We start from the raw sequence: 21,333 nt of genomic DNA on the forward strand, positions 1-21,333 counted from the left end.
AGATAAATAGATAGATGATAGATAGATAGATAGATAGACAGACAAATTTATGGAGTATTTCTCTGGAGCTTTGTGAGAGCCTAAACAAAGTAAGACAGGTAAGGCACCATCAGATAGTTATATTGTGGTTAGAATTAAAAATATTTTGACCAAATTGATGAGTTCTTAAAGTCTGTTGTTGAGTGGCAGGACAACGTGTATGAAAACGTATCACAGAAGTGTTTAAGGTACATTTAAGAAGGGCCTGGATTTATACACAGGAGATTCCTAGCTATCAAAGGAATCAGTGTGACAGGATATAAAAATTTATCTTAAATTTTGTTCCAGAGGGAAAAAGAGGGAAAAGTGAAACGTTTTCATCAAAGGGAAGTTCTTCCTAATAATTAGATTGGCCCAACAATATAAGCCTGTGCTTGAGATCTTCACAGACTCTGCCAGAAAAGTTTACATGATCAGAAATGGGAGGCCACGTGTAGCGATGCCTCAGAATGGGAGAGAATGTGTCTGATCATCTCCAACTTCAAACGGAAACAGTACGATCTCCTATGTAGAGCATGACCATGAGAAATACTCTTAGGCAATGTTTCATAGTCCTCTACCAATCATTTATTGATTGATATGCTCATTCAATAAATATAAGTAGCATGCTTAGTGTATGAAAAGAGAAAATTAATATTAAAACACAAGTAACTAGCATTCCTTCTGGAATGGCATGACATATTCGCTACTGGTATTGAAGGATGGACCATTAGGCAGTCTGGGCCATTGGACAAATGGGAACAGAGAAAAAGTCTTTTCTGCCGGGGTGAAACATATGTATAAAGATAGAGAAACATTCTATTCTGTACGTATATTTTAAAAACTATGCCTTAATCAATATGACGTTACTACTTGCAAATTGTCAAAGATACATTTTGACAGATATGCAGAGGCCTTGACTTACTAAATTATTTAGATTATATCCTAAAGTTGACATGGATTTAGTTTAGGTTTCCAAATATAGTTAAAACTATATAATTACAATAGATATATTTAGTAAATATTTCACAGCAACCACTATAAAAAGTGAAATTTCTCTTTTATATTCTCTAATAAATTACATTCGAAGAATAGTTATTAATAGACACTTCTAGAGTATTTGATGTGAAACCTTTCTGTTTATATTTTAAAAAGTAATCTCTTGGACAAACATCTAAATATCATCACATAATTGCTTTAGTCTCTCAGCAGTACTTTCCCCCAAAATTTATAATTCAAAAAAACTTACAAAAGTTTCCTATGACTCAATTTTTAATGTAGTGTACTTTTTCAACTTGCTGACATACTACCCTATACCGATGACATTCATTTATTCTAATTCTTCTTAATAAGTTGATCCTTTCTGGGATTTATTTGCATAAAATAATGAAGTAGGATTACAGAGGAATTAGAGCAGTGCTATTAACATACTCCTCCCCCCACCACATACACCTCCTGTGGCCTCATACTTGACATCAGAGGAGGAACATTTATTTTCACTCACTTATAATAGCAAATTAAAAACCAAAAGCAGCAAGCAAAAAAAAATGGTGATTTCTCCAGTTATTATTTAAAGAATTTGAAATACCTGTGTCTTTAATATTGTTATCTATTAAGCCAAAATTTTTGTCTTTCATGAAATGTCTTAAAATGGCGATCGGATATGTATTCCAGAGCATAATCACCAGTTAATCAAAAGAAATTAGAAATATTTAAAAATCCCTGATAGCATCCTATCTTATAATTCTGTTCACTACATTTCTAAAATCTCTCCCATTTAATTTGCATTCACTTTTTTTAAGTCAACATGTTTTGATCTTGTGGTAAATGTTGTTTATAACCTGAAGATGATTATAAAACTACATCCTACTTATTACTTAATAGATCTTCAATTTAGAATCAGTGCACTCAATTTATCTCCACTAGATCTAAACAAATACTGTATTATAGAGGTCAGATTTGACTGGCACAAGTAAACAAGCAATCTTAATAAAATCTCAGTAAGAAGGACACTTTCCACCTTCAGCTTTTAAGTGAAGTTGCTTTTCAGAAATAATTGAAGACAAATTAGTCACATTTCATTCTTCTTGGTGTAACTTATCAATGCAAAATAATTTTTTGAGATGAGGTCAAATCAGGTTACAATGTTTCCTTGATGTATAGTGTGTGTGTGTGTGTGTGTGTGCGCGCGCTTTGAATTAGCAAACTGATTTGGAAGAAGTATGAACTGATGGCTTTGAGGCCAATATGAGTATAAAAGGATTATTAATTATGCTTAAATATTATATCCAACTTAAACATAAAGCACAGTTGATTAAATGATAAAGTTGAAAAGAAACCATATCAAATACTCCTCAAAGGGTTCATGCTAATAAATCAGTCATTATTTTTATTTTTATTTTTATTTTTTCTCCAAATGAAAATACAACCCTAGCAAAATTTAGATATGCTTAAAAGATTTTCTTTTCAGGTACAAGTTAACAATGGTTAAAATACATTTTTTCTTTGTGTAGCTTTATAAACAGACTACAGGTAGAACTTTCCTTCCATAAAAGTTGCTTATTTCCCTGCCCAATATGTTTATTTTTCAGATCTATAGCAAAAACAGCTTATTCCCACTATTGAATTCCAGTTTCCAACTGTGATTTTCATTCAACTGCAGACATTTTATTTTAGTTTAGTTTAGTTTGTTTTTTACTTTTTAAAATTAAAATTATTTTATTTGAGTATAGTTGACACATAGTGTTACGCTAGTTTCAGGTATACAAGATAGTGATTGAACTTCACTATATGTTATGCTGCGTGCACCCCAAGGGTAGCTATCATTCATCACCACAGAACACCATTGCAATACCATTGACTATATTCCCTATTCTGTGCCTTTTATTCTCATGATTTACTCATTCCATTACTGAAAGTTTGTATTTCCTGCTCTTCTTCACCCATTTTGCCCGTCCCATACCCCTCTTCCCTTTGGCTAACATCACTTTATTCTCCGTATGTCTAGTGGCAGACATCATTTTCTTCTTTCATTGTGCAGTTTTGCTTTGTTTTTGCCAACTCTGCTAAGTTTCAGGCAATCATTGATTTCATGGGGTATTAGTGTTTAGAAAGATGAAATTGATTAAATGTGCTGTTATTAGCAAAATACAGTCATTTCCCATTTTCTGAGATAATTCTATTAAAATTAACAGTTTAATTGTGGTGCAGAAAGGATGAAAGTGAGGAGGACTCCTGGACTAGTCATCAGGGCAAAGTTTATATCTGGAAATTTCTGGAAGAATTGACTGAGCAAGTTGAAAATGCTGTCTATCTTCACTGAGGCCCAGAGTTTATGACAATCATCTGTAGTAACTTTGAAAACAGAACCCATTATTTTCTCTTGTAGGGGAGATACAATACTACTTAGTGGAGTGAGCACCGGGGTAAGACAGGAAGAGGAGAATTTCCCTCTCTAGATGTTTAGGCTTGGAAATCCCGCCTCTAATCTTTCCCTATAGAATCTATGATGGAAGAAGCCCTGTTTGGCCATGATTTAAATAGGATCCAAACACTTAATTCTGGAGCATCACTTTTCTCTTCACTAGATCAACATAAGCATCATATTCATACATTGTGTAACACCTAGATGATTCCTTGACTCTGACTCTACAATACTCCTCATTTCCCTTCAATTCTCAGACTCTATACTTCTCCCAATATATCTTTGACAAACTAGTGGATTTTTCATACTTTTAGGTTCCTGCAGGTTCTAAGGTAGGGAGAGGATTCTGGTGCTTCACGTAAGGAGAGGAAGAGAAGGAAGCTGTGGAAGCTGCTTGGATCCCAGGTCTCCTTCCCAGTGATGACTGCTGTTCCTCCCTGAGCTCCCTAAGGGCTCACGCAGCCTACCATCTGGGGTGTGAGTTTGCTTTTGGAGAACTTGGAATCTACACTTACATGAGAAATCATATTCACCTGCTAATGCGATTTTTGTGCTACTCCTAAAAAGTATTTACTCAAACGTCTTAGGCCAAATCCATGGCATTTATTTATTTTTGTACCATCCTGAAAAAAAGAAAAGGTACTAATGGTTTGTTTCATCTTTCTGGACCTTTCCATGCTTCCAGAACACAACTCACTCTTGGTCTCCTCTGTTACACTTATCATTCCTTCTAAATCCTTCTCAATGATTATCTTCTCATTTTCTTGTATGTGAACTTTACGGGGTCTCAGAGTTTAGGATTCTGAATTTGGCTTAATCCTTCACATTTTTGGTGATCTCATATAGACTTATGAAAGATGTGTATACATTCTGTGTGCTGATAAATAGCAGATTCTCTATCCAAAACTGGATTCTTTTGTAACATCCCCCCCAAACTCTCAAAAATGGTGTATAATAGGAATCTTAAATGTAAACTGACTGCTCTGTAAACATGCACACACACACACACACACAAACAGGCACACACCTCACTTGAATCTCATGGAATTTGCTTCTCCTTTAGTCTTTCTCTCTCAGGAAGTGGCAAAGCTTTCATTCCCATTATTCATCTGAAAAGCCTGGTGTTATGGTTGAATGATCACTATCACTCTCATGTTCTAGGACAATCCATCAGCAAGTGCTGTAGGCCCTAAAAGCAAAACACAAACCACCTCATTAAATAGTTGAGACCACCATCATCTCTCCCCTGGCCCTTCCAACAGCTTCTACTCATCTCCGGGTTCCAACCACCATCTTCCATTCTCTTGTGGTTGGAACACTCCTTCTAATGCTTAATACCAATCCCTTCTGTCTTCTTAAAATCCTGAGGGTCACTAAATATGAAAACCCAGAGTCTAGCGTGTTTGGTCGGCCTCCCTTTACCTCACCTTGCATTAGCTTCCCATTGTTCTCTAAAATCCAGTGACCCTTTCCTCCTTGATATTCTCATCACATGCGGGCCTCTCCCTGTTACTTCTGTCTACAATGGTCATTCTCTGTATGCCTGCATGACTCCCTCCCTTGTTTCTTCCAGTTCTGTGAATTTCACCACTAACTCCACTGTCACTGTTTACCTAGTATCTTGCCTCTTTATACAGACATCATCCAACTTACAAGATATTAATTTATGTATTTGCTTATTGAGTATAATCCTCTAATTGGAAGGAAACATTCATGACAGCAAAACTTGGTTTGTTTTATTCTCTACCAAATCCAAGCACTTGAGGCAGTGGCTGGTGCTCAATAAACATCTTTATTCTTAATGTTAAATTTAAATGATCCCTGAATGGTTTTTGCTGTTGTTGTTTCATTAAAAAGACCCTCTTCTCTAGTTGTAAATTCCTCTGGCTTTACCTTTGTCAGAACCCTAATTGCACAAGGATTTTGCAATGAGTATCTAGTGATTTCTCTTTGTTCTTCAAGTTCTATTTTGGTAGTGGATTAGGGTGAGTTGGGAGTGGAGGAACTGGTCAATCCCACTGTAGCATTATTAAATTATTGGGCTGCAGGTACAATTCAGGATAATATCCCTTACTTCCAAAAATACTTCCAGGTTATTTTTCAGTGACAAATTATTTGTCACAATGGCTACTGCAACATCTACTCCCCTTGATTTAAATAAGTTAGTTGACTATCTTGAATATGTCTGGACCATCTGGAGCCAAAATGTCTTAACCCACAAATGTCTCTAACACAATTAAAAACAACAAAAATGAACAGCAACAACAAACCAAAATGAGACAATATAATCCCAAGCATCCATGAATTATAACATAGATGTTAAACAAAGATTCTTAGTGCAAAGAATAAAGATATTGCATCATAAAACATGTGGGAAGAATTTCTGAAAACTCATCTATCATCTATCTATCTATCTATCTATCTATCTATCTATCTATCTATCTATCTATTTAGAGAGACAGGAGGGACAGAGGAAAAGTGAGAGAGAAATCTTATGCAGGCTCCATGCCCAGCATGGAGCCCAGCATGGGACTTGATCTCACAACCCTGAAATCATGACCTCGGGTGAAAAATCAAGAGTCCGATGCTTAACCAACTGAGCCACTCAGGTACCCCCTGAAAGCCATCTTTAAAAATAATCTATTTTACCTTAAATTAAGCCCATTTTCCATTACCATCTCCCTGCCTCCCTGCATCTCCTCCCTCCACATGTTCCCAACTTCCCCCTGCACTGGCTACTCTAATATCTTCTCCATCTTCAATATTTCTCTGATAAATTAATGTTATGGTTATTGATATGTTTATATCAGTCCTTACTTCTCTTACTGGTTTGATAAGAAACCTTGAGGAAATCTTCAGCATTGAGTTTTTAATTTTTTAGCTAACCCACGCATTTATCATTACTAATAACATTTTTGAAATGCCTTCTATTGAAACCCTTTGATCAAGAGCTACCTATGGAAACCATTTGCATTATGTTATTGTCATGCCATGTGGATCACAGCTAAATTCTGAAATCAGATTCTTGGCATCAGAATGCAATCAGTCTGCCAGAGACTGAAGTGTGAAGTGGTTTGTTGTTTTTGTCTCTGGGCGGGGAGAGAAATATTACATGTTTTGAATACAAAATTGTTTAAATAAAGTTGCAGATTGAAAGCACAGTCCATTATAGACAGAGAACAAGAAGAAAAAATGAGGACTAATAAGTTGGCTGAGAATAGGGGGGTCCCAGCTTGAAGAAGAGGAATATAATTCCTTTTTCAATAAAAGGGAATACTGTGACATTCCACCACTGAAAACATATGCCAGCAGTTTAATTCCTGGATGTTCCAATATGGTGAATTGACTCAGTATTTCCCAGGCTAACCTAAAATCTTTAAAAACATTACTATATACTAAAAGTAATTAATTTGTTAAGCTGTATGAGCATAATAGAAACATTTATGCACACCTTTGCTGTTAGAACAAAAAAATGCGTTCTTTAAGAACAGGGAAGAACAAAGTCTTCAATGATTACATTATGTCTTGGTTAAGCCAAAATAGCCTGCTTTTCATGTCAATCTTTATTAAAAAATCAGTAGAAAGATTCTAATCGTGCTGGGCTCTCAGTTTCAGGGCAGAATATCAAATTATACTAAAAATAATATTTCCAATACCTACTCTACAATTCAGTTTGAAATTCTCTCAGTAGTACAATTTTATCTTATTAAAATTTCCATCTACAACAAAGGCTATATACACGTGTATGTGTGTCTCAGGAGAGAGGATATGGATAATTTGCATTATGAAGAATGATCATATTATTTTTAATATTAATTACTAACAATATAATTAAATTATACGTAATTACCAATTTACTACAGCTACATTTGTCAGTAAAGCAGTATTAATGCTTCATATATTTGACTAATTCTATGATAGTGTTTGACAATATACTACAATATCAACAAATAACATCATGCCTTAAGATAAAATATAGTTACATCAAATTTATAACAAATATATGAGATGGAAATTTGTACATTTATTAAAATTTCAAGTATACAACTCATGTAACATTTCCTTAACTACAGAGATTTCTGTGACCCAAATGTATGTTTGAAGTCTTCACTTGACAGACCAAAACTCAGTATTAGTTAATTAATTATTCATGTGATTATAAATAATCATCTCTTACATTATACTGTAAAGTAAGAAATAGTTATAATGCTTTACTAACTATGATCACTACTATTAATAATTATATATAGAGAAAAATTCATGTCATGAATCTGCTAATTATTTTCACTGCTTTTATGTTTTTAGCGAGGTCTGTGTAGATTTCAGACTTAGATATTAGATCACTATTTGCTGTATAAATGTAAAGCTACTGGAAAAGGGGCTGGCACATAGCAGGTGCCTTATTAGTTAGAGGAATTCTCACTAGCTATTGAAAAATGACCCCAATATACCCATACCACAGTGCACTTGTTTTCCTTGTTTACCTTGGAAGGTAGTAGACATAAGCCTACTTTCTGGGATAGTTCTCCTCCAAGGAGTGATCCAGGCATCCAACCTTCTTCCATTTGGCAGTTTCTCCATCATGGATCCCTTTGCTTTCAGTATTTGGATAGACACAGAGTATGCAAAATGATCCTCAATGTCAGGATTAGAAAGATGGTCTATTCTTCTTCCACGTTGCTTTGGTTATAATAGTGACATAGGCCCATTCTAACACAAAGAGGGCTTGCAAATGTGATTTCCCTATGCTCTTGAAGAAAGGAAACTAGACTGGTAAACATCTACATAGTTCCATTGAAATAAAATCTTTAAAAATATGTTGTTGGATAAATTTCACTACTGAGTCTGTTTCCATACAGAATGACTGTCAATTAGCTAGGGTTTCCTCTGAACCTTTAACTCAAAGCAGAAAGAGCACTTAGGAGGAGAAATGAAATCCTCATATATAAAGGTAAAAAGTTAGCTCTCCTTAACTGGTTCCTTTCTGTTACTCAAGAAAGGGAAGGTAGCATATATGGAGTAATACAACAGAGGAAATTAAAGAAGAAAAATTTTACTATTCTATAAACTATGATTGTGTAGAAATTGTCTTACTTGAAAATTAACCATTTTCCTAGTTGAAGTAAAAAAGTAAAAAGTAAAAAGTAACCATTTAAGTAGTTGAAAGCAATAACTAAAAAAGATTTTAAAACTTACTGACCTAGCCAAATTATTAATTGCTAATTAATAAAAATGTGAATCCTTTATTCTCAATTATGAGACAGCAAAGTACTAAAAAAAATTGGAGGACAAATCTGCAAGCAATTTAGTCTTTTATACAAAGGGAGATAATTTTCTCAAAACCTCTTTTTGCTTTGCTGTGAATAAATAGATTTCATTAGGGAGAAGTACAAATGTATTTTCAAACATTTTTTTTAATTTTTATTTATTTATGATAGTCACACAGAGAGAGAGAGAAGCAGAGACATAGGCAGAGGGAGAAGCAGGCTCCATGCACCGGGAGCCCGACATGGGATTCGATCCTGGGTCTCCAGGATCACGCCCCGGGCCAAAGGCAGGCGCCAAACCGCTGCGCCACCCAGGGATCCCCAAATGTATTTTCAATATTCAGCATCCTCAATTCTTTTTCATTACTTTGTCACTACCTTGGGTGTGGAGTTGGTATAAATATTAGCTACAGTAATTGGCCCTATGGTTTTCATTCTAAACCAAATCCCTAAGAGTCATGGAGGTAATCCTTGAAAAAAATAGCATCTTCAAAAGTGTAAGTAAAATGGTATAATCCCCAAAATATAAGCTGAATGGCTGAAAGCATACATTTCTATCATTTGGTAGATTTTACAAAGTGAACGTTATGATTAGCAACTGTGTATCTATAGGTCATCCACAGTTAACAGAAAAGAATCAAGCATTATTTTTTGTACATTTTGAACTCTGGTAGACAAGTATTCAAATGTGGGGTCCTTGGAGGAGAAGGTTTGGCAGTTCTCAGCTTCACTCTGGGAGACACATTATTTTTTATGTTTGCCATACGCATCTGTATGAAAATCCAGGTGAGATGGTCTGAAATTGAGAGATTACGTATATAAAACTTATCATGACCTCTCTCTCTTCCTCGTATTTCATTCTCTTAATGTGGCTTCCAATCTAATCATCTCCATAACATCATAATATTAAAAGATGTAAAGGAGGAGAAATAATTTTCCTTCTACCCTTCTAGGTTCTTGGCTGAGACCTCCTTGTAGTAAAAGATCAGCAAAAGAAAAACAAACAGAATTTTAATGACGAATATAACTCCTGTCTACATGGCAGATACCCACAAAAACTGAGTAACTGCCAGAAATGGCCCAAGTCACCAGCTGAAATATCATTTCCAGATAAAGACAAAAGATATTGGTGGGAGGCAATTATAGGAGGTTATCTGGCAAAGCACAAGAAACAAGGTTGCGGTTGTTACGCAGATTTGAATCAATGCCTTCTCCATCGATCAGTTCCTTATGATTCAATCTTTCTTCTCCTCCTGATATAGAAAACACAGTGCTAATCTCTGCTCTGTTATCAGGTTTGTAGGGACACATAATATTAGCATTTCTATGCCATGAGGCAAATATTTTCAAGGTGAGGGAAGGAGAATATATCACTGGGTTTCCCATTGTTATCTCCTAAAATATGAGTGTCATCAAAATATTCCAATAACTTCCCATCACTCTTAGAGTGAAAACAAAACAAAAACCAAATGATTTTGGAATGTCCTTAAGGTCCCATGTGATCTAGGTTCCTATGATGTTTCAGATTTCAACACCTTTCCCCTTCAACTCCACGTTCATGGCCCTCATTTTAACTTGCCTTGTGAAATTCATAGGAAACATGATTTTAAATATATCTATATATGTAAATAATATATAGCTACATCATCTATCTGAACAAGCCTGTATGTGTCTGTATATTTATATGTATACAGTGCACATATACACACTATGAGGTACATTTGTATGCATATAAATTGTGTGTGTAAAAAATAAAAATTGTGTATATATATACATAAAGTTTAAATATGTATATAGAAAATGTTAAGAGATATGTTTAATATGTTAATGAATGTTATATTATTATATATGCATGTGTGTGTTTATTATATTTATAGCCTTACCTAGATGCACACTTATTAACTGTATCTAAAAATCCCCCATGACCCTCAGGTCTCAGCTGAGGCCAATTGAATCTTAGTAACTGGAAGTGGAATCTAAGGGGTGAGTCTATCTTAAAGTGAGTCAGGTGATTCTAATTTGCCACCAGGGTTGATAACTAGGCAGTTATCACTTAGGCAGCATAAGAGACCAGAAAGTCTCCAACATGTACACAGACAGCCTGAGGCTTTGGGAACCAAAAGAGGGGTGACTTCGTACAACACAATTTCCGTGCTCCAAAGTAATATTTAATTACTTTAACATTTATTGTTCTAAGTTTTCTTTCTTTTGGGCCATATGTACACAGCTACTACAACAAGTTCTCTATTAAATTCTGGGAAGCATTTTTTTTCCCTAAATATCTTTGAAGATGCTATCATTCGTCTCCTTCCTATTTGTGTGTGTTCTTCTTTCAAAATGCAATCACAAATGTTGCTTTTATAAATCCTTTTGGCCAATGATATGTGAGTCTGAATTACATTTCAAGAGGATATTTGAAAGCCTTTCAAACAAATTGTCCGTTTTGAAGAGCTCTGTAATCAACTATTGCAAAAACAGAAGACTAAAAAGACAGACATGTTTCAGTACATTGCTTAAAAGCCAACAATTTGACAAGGGCTATTATGGAGAACTCTTGTCTGTGTGGAATGGACACATGACACAACAAAATAGGCGTGGGATTTCTTCAAAAGGCATTGAGTTCCTGGAATGCTCAGTCTGGGCATTAGAAGTTTGGCTGAAAATATACTACTTTGTAACCATCTGATTGAGACTATTTTCAGACACATGCAGGATTTTATGCTTTTGTGTTTATGTGTTTTATTCTAGAACACACTATAAAGCCCCCTCCCCCCAAAAAAAACCCTAGTTGCAGCCAATGAACTAATACCCTTCCTAGAGAGAAATATCTAATTTTTCTCCTTCTTATTCTAGCCCCAGATGGTTTATTATGTCTTCTTTCAGCTTACCTAAAGTATTTTGATCCCTATGATTTTCCTAAAACTTTCCCCATTTACACTGCCTTCCCAGGGTCCTCTCATTCTATCCCTCCTGATTCTACTCTGGTTTTACCAGTTTCTGAACATCCACAAATCGGTGTTTGCAAAAAGTCAAAGGTGAATGCAGCTAAGTGGTTGATGGAGAGGAGAAGGAGAGGCAGGCTCCAGCTGCGTTAGATCCAGGTGCTAGGCACTTGGTGCTAACCCAAAGCTCAGGTACTCAGTCCCAGCTCTGCGTGAGTCTGACCTAAATTCTAACTCATGGAACTTCTGGTCTCCAGGCCCTTCTCGCATCAGCTCTTCATTGAACCCATGGCAGACACTAGCCTCCCTCCTGCTCAGCTCTGTGGGTGATGGCACCATAACCTTGCTGAAGGCATCTGCTGATTTTTGCTTGGAAGCCTCTTCAACCCCGGGAAGAAGGTAAGATTGTGGGAATCACAGTCAGGAGGCTTTAAGGGGAAACAGAACACATGTTCAGTGTCTCCTATTACTGACACAAGTACAGCCCTCATGTCCAGCTCCATCGTGAATGCTGAGCACCAGGACAGCTGATGCCTGAACACTATCTCGACACAGTTCCTATGTTTGCTTTGTCACAAATCATAAAATAACAGGCATAAAACCAATGAATCATCAAAGCAGTAATTAGTAAAAGTTTGCTGTGCATCCACCAAAAAAGACTTCACCAGAGCAAAGCACCTAATGAGTCTTTGAGCAGATTGTTATAAAGCAGCTTAGAGACTAAGAAAGCAGTGAATGATCTTCATGGTGATTGGTTATAATACTAGAAATTTCTTAAGTGATGAAAAATTGGTCAGTGGTTACTTTGTATCAGTTTTGGGAACCATTTTAAGTTTTGCGTGTGATTTCCAGAGGCATACACAAGAAATGATCCAGGCCAAGTCATCTTGCAAACTAAGCCAAATTAAGCTTCACATGTGTGATTAAACTGGTTTTTGTTTGTATGGGGAACTTTCAAGTCTGGGGGAGGCTTTTGCTTTTGATAACGTCTAATTTTTCACATTTACAAAACTGATGTGAAGTGTTAGCCATACAAAATGGAAGTTCGGCTGTTTTGTTGGTAGGCCAGCTCTTGTGGTATTGTCTTGGTTCGTTGTCTATTCTTCACAGGTCATCTGTGTTTTATACTGGAGCTAGCTCTGTGGCTTAGTCTGCTTGGCCACTGGTAAATATAACCTGAAAACCCCTGAGTCATGTTTTCAATTATTAAATCCCACACTTACGATAGTCATTATTGCCTGTATCTCGATGGTTTCAATTAATGATGTTCCTAGTTTGATGCTCTGAGGATTAGCAATAATAGAAATTAGCAGCATCCCTTATGTTTTCTTCTAGTTGGCCTGTGGCAGGCACCAGAATGTACTGGTAAACTCATTCTGCTCAAAGTGTTAATCTGTTGGTGCTACAGAAACCTTATAAACTACTGTAGAGTTTACTAATGAGAGCATCTTTTACATCACACAAAATAATTGTCTATGAATCCTTCCTAAATCACCCTGGTGACACTTCTATTGGTTATAGCAGGCTGGAATTTTATTCTTTAATGACACCAATTGTATAGGCAGAAAAATTCTCAGTTTTATATAATAAATCATTTATAATTACATGATTATAATATATATGTACTCGAGAATTATAACTGTTTCTAAATGTATCAGAGTATAAAGTGAACTCTATACTAAAAGGTAAATGACAGGTAACCAACATTTTTCTTTTTTTTTTTCCTTATAAATATCAGTGGTGGGTCAGGGGATCATGAAGCACATTAGGGTGTTAAGTACCTTTGAAAGCTGCCGAGTAAATAGCAACTGGGGAGGAAAGATCAGAAAATAGAACCCAGATGTACAGAAACCTAGGGTAAATTTTAGTTGCTGTGAAATTGCATTCTGACAAACACACCTAAATAAAACTCATTCTGTAACCTGAGCATCATATTCACCCAAATCAGTGTATATGATGAGAAATAATAAACTTCCAGAGGTAACATCTTTTGTACACACAAGGTATGTAGGTGTAAGAAAAGGAAATTAAAAAAGATATACAGCTGGCCCTAATTGAACTCAGAATTTTAAAGACAGCTATATAATAATAATTGGGACTCAGTTTCTCTTTGACCAGAAACTCTGAAACATTGTCTCAGGGAAAACAGCAATTCTTTTTTTTTTTTTTTTCTAAGATTTTATTTATTTATTTGACAGTGAGAGAAAGAATGAGAGCATGAGTCAGGGGAGCAGCAGAGGGAAAGGGAGAAGCAGGGACCCAGACTCAGGGCTCAAACCCAGGACCCTGGGATCCTGACCTGAACCAAAGGCAGATGCTTGACACACTGAACCACCCAGATAGCCCCCAAATAAGCCATTTTTAAAATACAAATGAAGTCTACTAAACAAAAGGATATAAAGTAACTGCAAGCTTGTTCTTCCCATCATGTGAGAAGCCAACACCCAACGTGTTGGGGTAAGGGAGCCACCTTTATTCCAAAAGCCAGCCCACCAAGGAGATGACCAACTGTTGTCCTAAAGAACCATCATAACTCAGCATCGACTTTGAGCTTCTCTTATGTTAGGAAGAGGGAGAAGCAGGAGGATATCGGAGTCAGGAGGTGCCTAATGTCCACAGATATTCACTCGCCCCCAAGGATCTGAGGAAGGTTATGAAACTTTGTGTCTTTGGTCAGTTGATCTGGGTATAAAAATCTTGTCCTGTCATTCCAGGAAACTTTAAACACCGCATTGTTGTTCCTGTAGGGACCCATCTCTTGGAGGCAGTTAGCTTTGGATGAAGGGCTCTTTGTACAAATCTTGACTGTAAGCAGAATTCCTTCGGTGATAAACACGAATTCCTTCAGGGCTAAGCAGAAGTTTCTAAGCTATAGGTTATGGCAGCAGGAGAAATAGAGGCACTATGGGCCCAGACCTTCCAAGTGGCTCCCATGTACACTATCAGCAAAAGGTTCAAAATTATATCCCACTGTACCACCCAAGGGAGTATTTCCCTTTTCCATGTTTGTATTATATATTTAATAAAATTCTCTTTTTGGCAGAGTAGTGGGAATATTTATTAAGAAACAGACCTCTGAGGGGCACCTGGGTGGCTCAGCAGTTGAGCATCTGCTTTTGGTTCAGGTCATGATCCCGGGGTCCTGGGATTGAGTCCCACATGGTCCTCCCTGCAAGGAGCCTGCTTCTCCCTCTGCCTGTGTCTCTGCCTCTCTCTCCGTTTGTCTCTCATGAATAAATAAATTCTTAAAAGAAAAGAAGTAGACCTCTGAGCCCTGGGTGTTGTATATAAGCGATGAATCACTAAATTCTACACCTGAAACTAATATGCTAACATTACACTGTATGTTAACTTACTGGAATTTAAATAAAAACATGAAACTAAAACAAAACAAAACAAAACAAACAAAAAACTACTATTTCTTCCAAAAAATAAAAATGATAATAAGAAATCAGAGGTAGAAAAGTATATTATACCAGAAAATTAAGAAAAATGAAGCTAATAGATGCCTTCAGAGCATTCCTTTCTAATATTTTTGTGAAGACATTTCTGTTCCTTGATATGTAGTAATAATTGTCTCTGTTGGAAACTGAAGAATGAAGTTAGATGTCACTCTAGAGGCCACAATTTTCCCTGACATTAGAACAATCTTGTTAAACGGGGATATTAATACTTCCAAGCAGATAGGTATATGGTTTACATCAATAGAAAAATAAAAGTAGGTGATAATAATGTTTTCCTGGAAATAAATTGAAGTTAAATTTTAAAAGAATATTTCCTTATCAGAAGTCAATAAGCCCTCAGCCATCTTGTCTTTATTTCGGGTTATATCAACGTGATGATAAGGACAAGCACAACACTGTTGAAATGTTCACTGTGCCCTGATTCAGTGTTTGTTTAAGTGACATAGGCATTGATGGGGCTCCTGGTGGCTCGTCATTATGTTGGGGCCCTGGGATGGAGCCCGTGTCAGGTCCCTGCTCAGCATGGAGTCTGCTTAAGATTCTCTCTTCCCTTCTCTCTCTGTCCCTCTTCCTCCATGCTCAGTATCTCTCAAATAAATAAAATCATTTTTAAAAAAGTGACATGAGTATTGAAATGATTAGTGATTGCACTATAACAGTCTGTCCTTAGAAGCCAGGATTGTTAATCTCTGCAATCACCCAGTGTGTGATTATGTTCTTCCTTAAAAAGAAAATTGGAAATCGGTGCAAAAAACGGCATTTTGGAGTAATTGAGATTATGTTTATTCACAGAGTGTCTTGTTTTCCTTATGTGCTGCCAGACATCTGGATAAAGACTGAAAATTTTAGCAAAATATTAACATCTTTCCAAGGATCTAAATGTTGATTGCATTTTATGTTTCACTCTAAATATTTGATGAAACTTAGTTTTATCTAAAGTATGTGTGTATGTATATATATAATGTACCGTTGCCCTGGGATCTCTGAAGTAATTTTCCTAGCATTCCAAAGTTAGGTTACTATCTGACCTGGGAAGATCAAGTGCATGTGTGATAGAATTTTAGAATGGAAAGAGTTAAAAAAAATTGTTGGCCAAGCTTAGTATTTGTGGTAAACAATCTTAATTATTTTTTAAACCCTGTATTGGTAGCTGTGGCCAACTATAACAAGAACCTCTTGTTGAGCAGTAAATGCCCTGTATTTTTTCCTCAATGAGATGACCGTAAGTGCTAAAATCATGACAGTTAAAACATGCACAAGAAACTACCTGTTAGTCTCATTACTGTGTAGGACAGTCTTTAAAGTTCTACTGATTAGAGTAATAGTTAACTGTAAAATTTGAAAATAAAAGATTTTTTTTTTTTTTTTCTGAAGATAGGATGTATCATTGAGATCCAGTAAAATATTTTACTAAGGAGGGCTTATCTCATGATGAGATGAGCACTGGCTATTGTACTATATATGTCAGCAAATTCAATTTAAATAAAATATTTTTAAATACTTTAGAAGTATAGAAACATCAAATGAATAAGCTATGTAAAGCAATTTTTATCTCTATTCTAACTTATAAGTGAAGTTGGGAAATATATCTCATTCTCTTTAATGCAGAATTACCAGGTAACAATCTAGCATAGAACTCACTTAAATTATATGATGTAATGGAAAATAGATAAAACCAGGTCAGCATAAGGGAAAGGTGACTTTCAAATATCAAAAAAAAAAAAAAATTCAGTTCTTACTATCATAGAAATCTATCTAAAACTTAATATGTAAGCCAAATACATTTTCAGTAAATTGACAGTAATTTTTGTCTCTAGATCAAATCTTAAATATATGTTAAGGAATAGGTATTTAAAAACCAAGAAAACTTCAAAAAGGAGTGACTATCCAGAGTATTGGTTTATTGGCATTGGGACATACTATAAATTTTATCTCAATGAAATCAATAGTACTGGCAAAAAACACAAAGCAAAGAAACAACAGACAATGCAAAACACATAATGGATTACAACCTACATCATGTTGAGGAGACCTGGTTCCTCAGTGTTAATTTCTCAGGAAAAAAAATGTGTATGTATAAACATTAAAATTATCTGTATGGCCAAATATACTTTTGAAAAATCATTATTGTAATTGATCACATAGGACATAAGAATGACAAAGCACTGCTATCTATACCATACAAGAACACTTCTTACATTTAAAGCAGTTTTTGAAAAAAAAAATAATAAAGCAGTTTTTGAGAGAAGCATATGGTTGATTTTTTAAAATTATCTCTTATGATGAATTTTGACTAGAACTGATGGACACGTGCCATTAACCTGGAAAGCAATCACTGAAATTTGGATTTGTGTGTTTTATTGTATTACTGGTTTCACAATCTTGTGTATCATTTTTTTCCTCTTATTGTCTCCTTTTGAAATCTATTTCCCCTTAGCATTTTAGTTATAGATCCTTTATAGTAAACGGTAACTTTTATTTTTCCAGGGAGTTAAACAGGAGATTCAAAAACGCATAATTTAATTCTTATGGTTAATATAAATATCATTTTCAAGAAAATTCCAACCTCTTAAAACTACCTCCCCTCAAAGTCTTTCATGTTTAATTCTCTCTACATTGTAATCCCATTTGCATTATTACAACTTTATACAACTAAAATTCACTTATATCTTTGAATGTATTTGTTTTCTTTTTATATCTGTATATTTCTATTTACTTCTGGTATACTTGGGCTAAGGGAGTCCCCTTATAGTGTAGATACTTTGTATTAATATATGGTTAATTTTATCCTGAAAAAAATCAATGTATCATTTCATATTTAATATTTGTGATGGGGATAAAAACCTAGGTTGACAGTCTATTTTCTTTCAGCAATTTAAGAATATTTTTGGTCTGTCATTTAGTTATTTTGTTTAAGATAACCCTAAGGGAAAGATATTTCTGAATATTTTACATATATTTACATACAAGCCTGTATATGCATATCAAATATATTGTGTGCATTTATATAAATTTAGGTTAAATATAAATAAACATGGACTTATATGGGATTTTCTGAGTATTTATGCTTAGGTTTTCAACTGTATAATAAAGGTGTAGTTTGATGTGTTTCAAATTTGGGGACTTAGCCATTTTTCTCTTTGATAATTGTCTCCCATTCTCCTTGCTTCTTGGATTCCAATATAATAAGATTCCCTTCTTAAATTACCCTTTTATTTTTTTTTATTCTTTTTGCTTTTGTTTTTCAGTGTACCTGCTTTCTATTCATCCATTTTCCAATTCATTATTGTTCTTATTTCCAATCTGTCATTAAATAATCCCATTGTCAACTTACATTACATTATTTTTTGTTGTTCTAGAGTTTCCATGTAGTTATTTTATATACAGAGTATAGGTTTCTGTTCTCCCTCTGCCTATGTTTCTGCCTCTCTCTCTCTCTCTCTGTGTGACTATCATAAATAAATAAAAAAAATTAAAAAAAAAAAAGATTATCAGAGTATAGGTTTCTGGCCAAATTGTACATCCTTTCAAACATTTTTGAACATGTTATTCGGCTGATTAAAATCTGTTACTGTTAACTTCAATATCCAAGTTACATATGGATCTGTTCCTATTGCCTCTATTTTCTCAGAAATTTTGAAATAAAAAAAGTATAGGAGGCATTAATATTTCTAGTGAAGGTTTATCACCCTATCCTCATCAGCAGCTAGACTAGAGACCTCACCTTAATCCAATCAGTTATGGACTGAGCTGATTCCAGGCTGAGTCATAACCTTCTAATAATTTATATATTATTTTGCTAGTTTCTGGGGCAGACCTCTGAGTCTCAGCTGAGAGCCTGGACCATTTACTAGATCCCTTCCTACTTAGAAAGTCCAGAACCTGTTTCCTTGGCAGAGAGTGTGCTGCTAAGAACACCCTGTTCAGTCCTGCACAGCTGGACACTTGGGTAAATGCCTCTAGGGGATTGGTTTCCTTTCTGTTTAAACTTTGGCCTCTTTAATCTTGAATGTTATTGCTACTCTGAATGAACCCTCTGCCCTAGGAGTTTGGGCGTGTGTGTGTGTGTGTGTGTGTGTGTGTGTGTGTGTATTGGGTAGGGGGCTGTTTAATAAACTCTATTGCCCTGAAGACTTTTGAGAGCTTTGCTAGCTTACCTCCTTCTGCCCTACTCTTGGATTCCTGGTTTCATAATCTGTAGCAAGAATTAGTGCCCTGAGAGGGGACTGAGTTCCTTTCTGGATTCTGACTCACTTAACATCCTCCTTGAATCCTGGTTACCCAGGCCAATTTCAGACACTTTCATTCAGATTTTCTTTATTTTTCCGTGTGTGCTTCTCCTTTCTTTTTTTTTTTTCTTCATCTATTGTCATAATTCAAGTAAGAAAATTAGCAGGATATAAAATAAGTAAACATTAGTGTTTAGTTGTCTGCATTTTGTGCAAAGAATCGGAGTTTAGTGCAGTATCACAAACCTGTATAGTTTAACATAATGTCAATGTGATTAATGTGATTTCTAAGCCAATGAATTCCATGTTGCATTATTTTCCATGTAGTGCGATTCTAAGGATTTTATAGCTTATATTATTTTCTTATTCAAGTAACTAGAGATCATAAGGAAGAATGCATAGGCAGCTATTTAATGGGTAGAGAGTTTCAGTTTAGAAAGAAAAAGTTCTGGAAATGCATAATGGTGATGATGGCACAACCATGTGGGTTTCGTTTTGTCACTGAATTCCATATTTAAAATTATAATTTTAACCCATTTTATGTTATATATTTTCATAACAAAAAGTGCACATTTAAATCAATAGTCAAAAAATTAAATACAAAATGACTTTTTAAACATGATTAGTACTGAATTTTATGTATGGGTTTTCCCACAGTTAATGTAACCTCAACCAGGTGTATTCTTCAATATCTGTGAACATATTATTTTTTTTATTTTTTCCATTTAGTGTCACTTTCATTTACTTTCTATACTCACTTGGGATCTTAAGTAATCTGAAAAAATGCTACATTGCATTGAGCAGGACCATAAAATCAATTTCAACCTCGTTTGCCAAAAAATGGTAAGAAAAATGAAAATAAAAGAACCTATTATAAGTGCTCCTCCAAGAAGGATCTATGGTGGAGGTTGTGAGATGAACCTCAAAAAAACAAACAAACAAACAAACAAAAAAAAATATATATATATATATGTATATGTATATATATATATATATATATATATATATATATATATATATATATAAATATTTCCACAATAATTCAGGTGTTTAATACCAATCAGAGAAGACTTTACCCTCAATAGTGGTATTAAGATATGAATATTTTCATTAAGTGTTCAAACATTTAAACGTATATTTACAGATATATTATTAAATATGTACAAAAACTTTCTCTTTAGACATTTTGGTGAGTTCATAATTTTAGCCAAAAAAAAAAAAAAATGGCAAGGCTTTTCCTTATTGGTCAAGAGTAATGTTGTCTAGCCTATTTTTCTGGTTCTGCAAAATACAAATTCCCAAATCTGTAAAACAATGTGGGAAACAGACTTGTATGTCCATTCCTAGGGAAGCATTTTCCTTTTCATGCTAGAAGAGTTCTGGAGAGTCAGTCTACCTACAATCCAAGGGCAGGTGGGCCGTGTAGTTTTCACCTTGCTGAAGGTTGCCAGGTACTCGGTCCTGCCCCCATTGAAATCACCCTCCAGTGTCTCACCTTATATTGCAAGAAAAATGCAGTCACCGTATTGAAATCCCCTGACTATATTTCAGTCCAGATCGGTCAACACAAAGAATCCCTATTTTCCTTTACCTGTGGGCACAAAATTACAAGATGAGACAGCAAAACGGAAACTCTTCAAATGACTCTGGCTTTGCTTAATCTGGGCGTCCCTTGCTTGATGTGTCACGAAGATACTGTGATACTTGAATGTCATTTCTATTGGAAAGTTAATTTCTTAAGGTATGACCACCTCTCTGCATTTAAAGCAAAAGCAATGCATACGTTTTACAAAAATACCAAAGAAGGGGACTATTATTGATTTATAAACAATGTTTAAAAGATGAATCTAACACGACAGGCAACTACCTGATTGTAGTAAGTGGATAAAGTGTCGGTGGTCTGCTGCCTTAAGTAAATTAACGATTGTAAACTAAAAAAGGAGACCAAGAATTAAGAAAAAAATGAGACCTACCTAAGGTGTAATGATT

At 35.1% G+C, this 21,333-nt stretch overlaps 1 protein-coding gene across 6 annotated transcripts in view; it reads left to right on the forward strand.

Annotated features, from left to right (window-relative positions):
- CDH18 (cadherin 18) overlaps positions 1-21,333 on the forward strand; it is a 951,119-nt gene that overhangs the window by 376,463 nt on the left and 553,323 nt on the right. For all 6 annotated transcript variants that reach the window (XM_077896372.1, XM_077896374.1, XM_077896375.1 and 3 more), the window contains exon 3: positions 11,909-12,050. The gene's annotated coding sequence lies outside the window, so the exon portion shown is untranslated. The remainder of the gene's footprint in view (positions 1-11,908; positions 12,051-21,333) is intronic.

The sequence above is a fragment of the Canis aureus genome, chromosome 4, assembly GCF_053574225.1.
Source record: "Canis aureus isolate CA01 chromosome 4, VMU_Caureus_v.1.0, whole genome shotgun sequence".
NCBI lineage: Eukaryota > Metazoa > Chordata > Mammalia > Carnivora > Canidae > Canis > Canis aureus.